The sequence below is a fragment of the Callithrix jacchus genome, chromosome 1 (assembly GCF_049354715.1).
Source record: "Callithrix jacchus isolate 240 chromosome 1, calJac240_pri, whole genome shotgun sequence".
Taxonomy (NCBI): domain Eukaryota; kingdom Metazoa; phylum Chordata; class Mammalia; order Primates; family Cebidae; genus Callithrix; species Callithrix jacchus.
Window position 1 is genome coordinate 86,556,242 of NC_133502.1, and position 7,432 is coordinate 86,563,673.

Sequence of the window (7,432 nt, forward strand, 5' to 3'; positions counted from 1 at the left end):
TTATTACCAAACAATTAACTTTCTATTTGTGTGTAAGGTTTTGGGAGACCACAGAGAAATCTTAGTTGTTTAAAATACCTATGTATTTCATTATAGAATTAATTCATTACATCCCTTGCTGAATGTTCGGGCTGGGGAAGATTTAATTTAAGCTTTCCATCAATGAGAACAAAGATGAGGCCTGCTGAAACATGTTGACGTTCACTGGACAGCAAATATCTTGCTCTGTACTGTATTCAGAGTTGAAAAGTGACAGAACCTCTTCTTCATCCTCACTGGACAGTCAGGGCTCAGGAAAGTTACAGGGTCTTTGACTCTGAAGAGTGGAACAAGAGGACAACATGCTTTCTAGTAAGTAAAATAGGTGAGACTATGAAGTAGGTTTCAGAATGGGACTTTCATCCTACTCAGAGATCTCAAAGACTTTACAAAGGCTTATTCTAGACCTGTAAGCCTAGAATTAAAATAAATGCTCGCCTAGGTCAAATTCAATGATATTTATCCTAAAGGGCTTTTAAATCTAAGTGGGTTTCAATAAGGTAAACCCTTCTCTAAGTCTTTTATTTTATTTCCCTATGCATAAAATTCTCTCTGCATTTTCTGCTTCTCAGCATTAGCAAAGGAATCTCATGATAACTGAATTCAATAGTAATTTATCTGATACCAACTATTATTCCAGCTTTATGCTGGACTCTGAAAACAATGTCCTCATCTCCACTACCCAGACTGCCTTCTCCTCTAAACTGAACATTTGTCTGTGATTCACCACCAACAAGAACTTTTCTTTACCTACCTAAAATATACAAACACAATTGGCAACTTAGGCATGCTCTTTCAATTGGAGGACAATTACAAATAGTTGTTCTATGTATTGATGAAAAGGCTGGTGGCAAGGTTGGCTGTGGCCTGGGTAGCAGGCTAGATGGGCCTCTCAGGAGGATTTGCCAGGTTGCAGTGCCCCAGAGCAATTTATGACATAAGATCTGCAATATTTGAGAGGTAATTGTCACATCTTGTAATCAAGATCAAATAACTAGATTCTCCTTTTGTTTGCAAATGATTATTGTGTTTGCCCACAGTGAAGCTGCCTGCCTGTCAACGAGCTCAATGAGAATGGAATGCCAGTGCTGGCTGCCAGGATGAGGGTCATTTCAATTGCAGGCGAGGGTGATAGACTGTTGCCAAAAAGACAGGAAAAACAAACTTTCAATTACAGCAAGTGCAAAATCACATTTTTTATTTTGGGGTTTAGCATTTCTCGAAATAATTACAGTTGCATACCTGTGTACTACGTACTTCTATCTCAGAGATTAGCTGGTTGGGTTTATCTAGGGCTTGAACACAATGTCCTTTCCTCATTGCTGTAATCCTTTCCATATCATTTGTATTGTTTTTACTCATTTAGCTCAGTTTCCCCTGAAATGCTACCTTTGCTCATTATTGCTACCTCTAAATTTTCTGTCCTTGTACTTATGAGAACAGTGTACAGCTACATTGTTACATTAGTACTATATACAGAGCATTAAAAGATGTACTTACCAAACAAATTGTCAATTTAAACAAAACATAAAGCAAAAGGCAACAGAGATACATAAACATGGTTCTTAAGAGCTTTAGAGATACTCTCTTTTTTTGCCAAATATCTCTATTTTTTATTGTAGATTGTGTGGGGCATACGTGTTCAGGTTTATTACAAGGATATGTTGTGTGATGCTGAAGTTTGGGCTTCACTTGAATCCATCACCCAAATAGTGAATGTAGTACCCACTAGGTAGTTTCAACCTTTGCCCCCTTCCCTCTTTTCTCCCCGTCATATTCTCCAGAATGTATTGTTCCCATCTTTGTGTCCATATTTACCTAATGTTTAACTTCCACTTATAGGTAAGAACATCTGGTGTAAATATATTCTTAAATTGCTCAAAGATTAATGAACACATCAAAAATATTTCCAAGTGCCTTGTCTGAGAGTTTTATCTGAGTGAAAAGAGTTTTCCTTTTATTAATTCAGGTTGTTATGAGTTCCATTTTGTTCTCTGTGGAGTAAAATCTTATCTCTCTGAGGTTTTTGTTTTTAACAATTCTCATTGCTTTTTATTGCGCATATAAAAATGAAATCATTTAATAAGATTCGTTAATGACAAGATATCTGTAGAGTAAAACCAGAAAGGGTTCAAGCTTTATGAGAGCAAAGAAAGCAATTAACAGATTGAAAAGGTAACCTATGAAATAGGAGAAAATATTTACAAACTATTTATCTAATAAGGAGTTAATATCCAACATATATAAGGAAACCCTACAACTGAATAGCCAGAAACAAATAACCAGATTTTAAAAGATGTACAGAACTTGGATCAACATTTCTTTAAAGGAGTATCCAAACAGCCAATACACATATGAAAAATGCTCAATGTCACTCATCATCAGAGAAATGCAAATCAAAACCATAAGGAGATATCACTTCCCACTGGTTAGAATGGCTATTGTCAAAACAACAACAAAATGATAACAAGTGTTATCAAAGATGTGGAGAAATCAGAATCCTTGTATACTATTGGTGGGAATGTAAAATGGAGCAGCCACTATAGAAAACAATGTAGAGGCTCCTCAAAAACATTAAAAATAGAGCTATCATATGATCCACCAATCCCACACTTGGTGTTTATTCAAAAAATTAAAATCAGGATCTTGAAGACATACTTGAACTCTCACGTTCCTTGCAGCAGTACTCACAATAGCCAAGATGTGGAAGCCATATAAACACACCCACTGACTGACATATGAATAGATCAGGAAAATGTGGCATATACTTACAACAAAATACTGTCTGGAATGAAATCCTTCCACATGTGGCAACATGGATAAGTCTTGACGACATTATGCTAAGTGCAATAAGCCAAACAGAAAATACAGTGTGAGTCCATTATTTTATGTGCAATTGTAAAATAATCCCATTCACAGAAGCACAGAGTGCAATGGGTTACCAGGAGCTGGGAGAAGTGGAAAATAGGGAGTTGCTGTTCAACAGGGATAAAGTTTCAGGTATCCAAGATGAGTAAGTCCTAGAGCCTGGGCACATGAGTGTCGGGCATATCCTACTTTCCTCTCATGGGAGGGGAAATCCTTCAAACAGCAGAGATCGGCTGAGGCTGGGGTGTCCAGGTTAGTGACAAGTATCCACTACAGCGTAGGGATGGACACAGACTGAATATATGAAAGGGGCCGTAATTCACCTCCGTGTGTGTGTGTGTGTGTGTGTGTGTATGTGTGTTGCAAATACCTTTATTGGAAGGCTTTTTCAGAATACACTGCCTTTCACGAAGCATTTTGAGACGGGAGAGAAGAGGCACAGAAAAGTTCACTTGCTCCATCATCACAGCAAGGCTTTCACTTAAATAATGTATTTGAAGCTGAAAGTGCTGTCACAGGACAGGCGTTTGCCTTTGCATCTCCCGCACAAATCTTGGCTGTGGGACCGTTTAGGATCCACGTGGCGAAGTTTTACTGGGCAGGAACATTTAGTTTGTTTACAACTTTTACAGGCGATATCCTCCACTCGGTAAGGGTTATAAGACTTCTGACAAGTTCTGCAAAACTGTTTGAAGTAAACCATGTTAGTTCCCTGTACACACCACACATAAGCACTCTCCCATCGGATGTTGCAGCCCTTGCAGTGGTAATAGCCATATTTCTGCTCTAAGAACTGGAAGCGCAGCCGCTCCTTGCACGGCTCCGGGCTCCGTGGCGACTGCCTCTCTCCGGAGGCGGCCGCCTCTAGCCCGTCACCGCCGTCTCGGGCCCTCCCCGCCGGCGGAAACTGCCTCGGGCTCCTTAGTGCCGACCGCGGAGCCGCCTCGCCCTCCTGGGCCTCCCGCGGCGGCAGCCCGGGGTCGTCGGCCGGCAGCTCTCAGCTCGCTCGGACCGCGGCCTGGGCCTCGCCGTCCTCGGACTGCGGCCATCCGGGCACCTTGCTCGCCGACGCCTCTCCCTCCTCTGAGCCTCTAAGTCGCACGGGCGGCGACCCCTGCTCTCCGTCCGACGCCCCGGACCTCTGCTCCCCCGCCGCGGCCCTAGGCCCGGGCCCCCGCCAGGAAGTGACGCGACGCGAGGCCACGGGCGAGTGGACGGCTACGGTGCGCGGGAAGCGCACGGGCTGCGCAGCGCCGCTCAGGGGGTTGCCCTGCTCCGGGCCCCGGCGGGCCGGCGGCTGGGAGGGAGAGCCGCCGCCAGTTGTGCCCTCGGCGCCGGGCCGGCGGGGGACTGGGGTTCGCGGGCTGGGCGCTGCAGAGTGCGTCTCTCCAGCAAGCACTGCACGGCGGCGTCCACGCGCGGGCTCACCTGCACCGCCACGTCGCAGCTGCGGACCCTTAGGGCGCGGGCGCGCAGCCTGAGTCCAGGCCCCACCTGTGCCAGGAGGGCCATGAGCGGCGCCCGCTGGTAGCTGTCGAAGTACTCTGCGGCGGTCAGCTGCCTGCAGCCCGGGAAGGATGACGAGGCCTCACCTAACGAGAAGTGGGAAGAGGACGAGGAGGCGGGAAGGCAGCCCCCGCCGCGGAGCTGCCAGCTGCCGCCCGTCGCGCCCCTGCCCTTGGTGGCCGCCAGGTTGGGGTACGGGTACGAGCAGGGTGGGAACTCGTAACCATCCAGCACCTCGTCCCCCAGGGCTGCCATGGGCGCCTTTTTTTTTTTTTTTTTTAATGGTACCTATTCTTTGTTTTTAATAACGGGGTAACACAGTAAACTCCAACACAAAGGTGGGGATGGGGGAGTGCAAAAGGAATAAAGAAAACAGAACCAGTATTTCACAAGAGCACGGAGCAGTGTGGAAGCAGCAGCTAATGCTTTGCAGAGTCTCGAGGGTAAAATTCACTGAGGGTGCTCTGAGGGATTCTCTTCAGCATTTCTTTGAGGGAAGAAAAAAAAAGCAGCCACCAGCACCCGGGACACGACTCCTCAGTGAACTCGGTGTGCTGGGCCCCCCATGACTACGGCCTGATCCTGGCCTGTGGGAGCTCAGATGGGGCCATCTCCCAGCTGACTTATCTGGGGAAGGCCAATGGGAAGTAAAGATCAACAACACTCACACCATTGGCTGCAATGCAGTCAGCTGGGCCCCTGCTGTTGTTATAGCGAACCGAGCACGGAAAGTCAACACCAGAACAAACGTATGCCAAATTGCAGGGTTTATTGCCGGCGACCACGGAGGGCTCACGTCTCTCCAACCCGTGGCCCCGAAAGAAGAGAGACAAGACCTTTTTATACCCGCAAAACTACCTTGGGAGTGGGGGTGGAGATGGGAATGAAAGCTGTCAATCACCTCCCAGGCTAAGACGAGGGTGAGGGGGGCTCCGGACATTCCAAGGGCCAGGTGACTATTTGACATTCAGATTGTCATTTAAGGGGTTCACAGATGCTAAGATTAGCATTCGTTTACACATCGTCTGGGTAGGGGTGGGATCCATAGGTTTTTATTTACTTGGCGCCAGGATGGAATTACCTGGGGGTGCTTACTCTGGTAAACAAAGGCTAGCAATTCTGGCAGTTACAGATAGGAGAAGGTATGCAGCTTTACCTTTTTGCAAAGTAAATTAGCAGTTTACAGAAACCAAGGTTAGCAGTCCTTGTGAGGAGAATGGAAACAGTTTTGTTCTTTTATAAAATGGCATTGTACAGGTTCTAACTCTAGGCCAGCTATATCACACTGTTGTACCTGGAAGCCTCATAGACCAGCCATAGGGGCAGAAACCCAATTATATCAAGAAGTTTGTATCCTCATTGTATTGTACAATCCACTTGTATTGTACAATAGCTTTCAGTATTAGTGATGTCATCTGTCACTATAGATCATACAATCCATTATTAAAGTACTTGTTATTTGTTTTTATTGTTCCTGTTTGTCTTCTCCCCAGGGTTCAGTCCCCAAGGGGCCATCCTGTTCCACCATGCAGTGCCCTAGCTCAGAGCCTCCCTCAATTCCCCCTGCCCACCACCCCCACTCTGTGCATGACCTTGTGGAGTCTTGTGTGCATTGCTGTGAATTATATTGACACTCACTTGGTGATATGCCCTATATTGGGTAAATTCAAACCTGAAATTGTGGGGCAATCTATTAATAGCTGCCTTAAGGTCAGTTACTTACCCTTAGGGAGGCTGGGGAGAAAGGTCAGATTTTGTATTCAGGGTTTTTTTGTGTACTTTTTGGGCTTTTTAAAAACTGTTTTTGGAGGGGTTTATGCTCTATCCATGTTCTATTTCAATGCCAATAAAAGGTAGGAAGGCTTCAAAAACAGGGATAAAGTCTCAGGTAGTCAAGATGAGTAAGTCCTAGAGCTCTGCTAGGTACAGTGTTGTGCCTGTAGTTAAGAATACTGTATTGTATTAAAAATTTAAGAAGGTGGCTCTGTTTTTATCACAATTTAAAAATATTAGATAAAATGAAAAAGAAAACTATCCTTGCACATGTGCTTTTCCTCTTTCCATAATTTCAAATTGCAAGCAAATTAATCTGAGGTGATGACTTATATCTCTCCTCAACTATAATTTTACTTCTGCCTGCGGAGGATCTCCTATGAGTTTCTGATAACCTAGTTTTCCTATGTTTCTCTACTCATAGGTTGTCCTAAAATCTTATTTAATTTATATGTTTGAAATTGTTTGCATGGTTTTTAAACCAAAAAAAATAGTTCCTTTGATTGGACTCATGGGCTTCTGATCAAATCCATAGGCTTTCTTTCATCAAAACTAAGCACTTCAGGCAGGCCGCAGTGGCTCACGCCTGTAATTCCAGAACTTTGGGAGACCCAGGCAGGTGGATCACGAGGTCAAGAGATCGAGACTATCCTGGCCATGGTGGAACCCCGTCTCTACTAAAAATACAAAAATTAGCCGGGCATGGTGGTGTGCACCTGTGGTCCCAGCTACTTGGGAGGCTGAGGCGAAAGAATCACTTCAACCCAGGAGGTGGAGGTTGCAGTGAGCAGAGATTGTGCCACTGCACTCCAGCCTGGTGACAGAGTAAGACTCCATCTCAAGAAAACAAAAAAGCTAAGCACTTCAGTCAGATCCTAGAAAGACAGTGAAAACTATCTGCAAATATAAATATTATGCTAATTAATATGTTTAAAATAGATGAAGCTTTACTTATATACACACATGTACGTTTTTAATATGAGAGTATCTCCGGCCTAGTCACTTAAGGAAAAACATACCACCAGAAATGGAATTCTCTTTTGGTACAATAGAGTAATATGTTAAATTCCATTGTTAGCTAACATTTTCCTAAAATGTAACAAATAGAAGTTTTTCTTATAATCTACTCCTTACTGCTCCAATCTTATCCATAGCTTATGAAAACAAATAAATATCCATTTTGTTTATTTTTGTAAAAACCTGTGATAATCAAAACATTTAGTTAGCGTCTCTACTGCATCTTTTT

At 44.3% G+C, this 7,432-nt stretch overlaps 1 pseudogene; it reads right to left on the bottom strand.

Annotated features, from left to right (window-relative positions):
- Positions 1–1,210: 1,210 nt before the first annotated feature.
- Positions 1,211–5,033, bottom strand: LOC100400816 (zygote arrest protein 1 pseudogene; annotated as a pseudogene).
- Between the last annotated feature and the right edge of the window lie 2,399 nt (positions 5,034–7,432).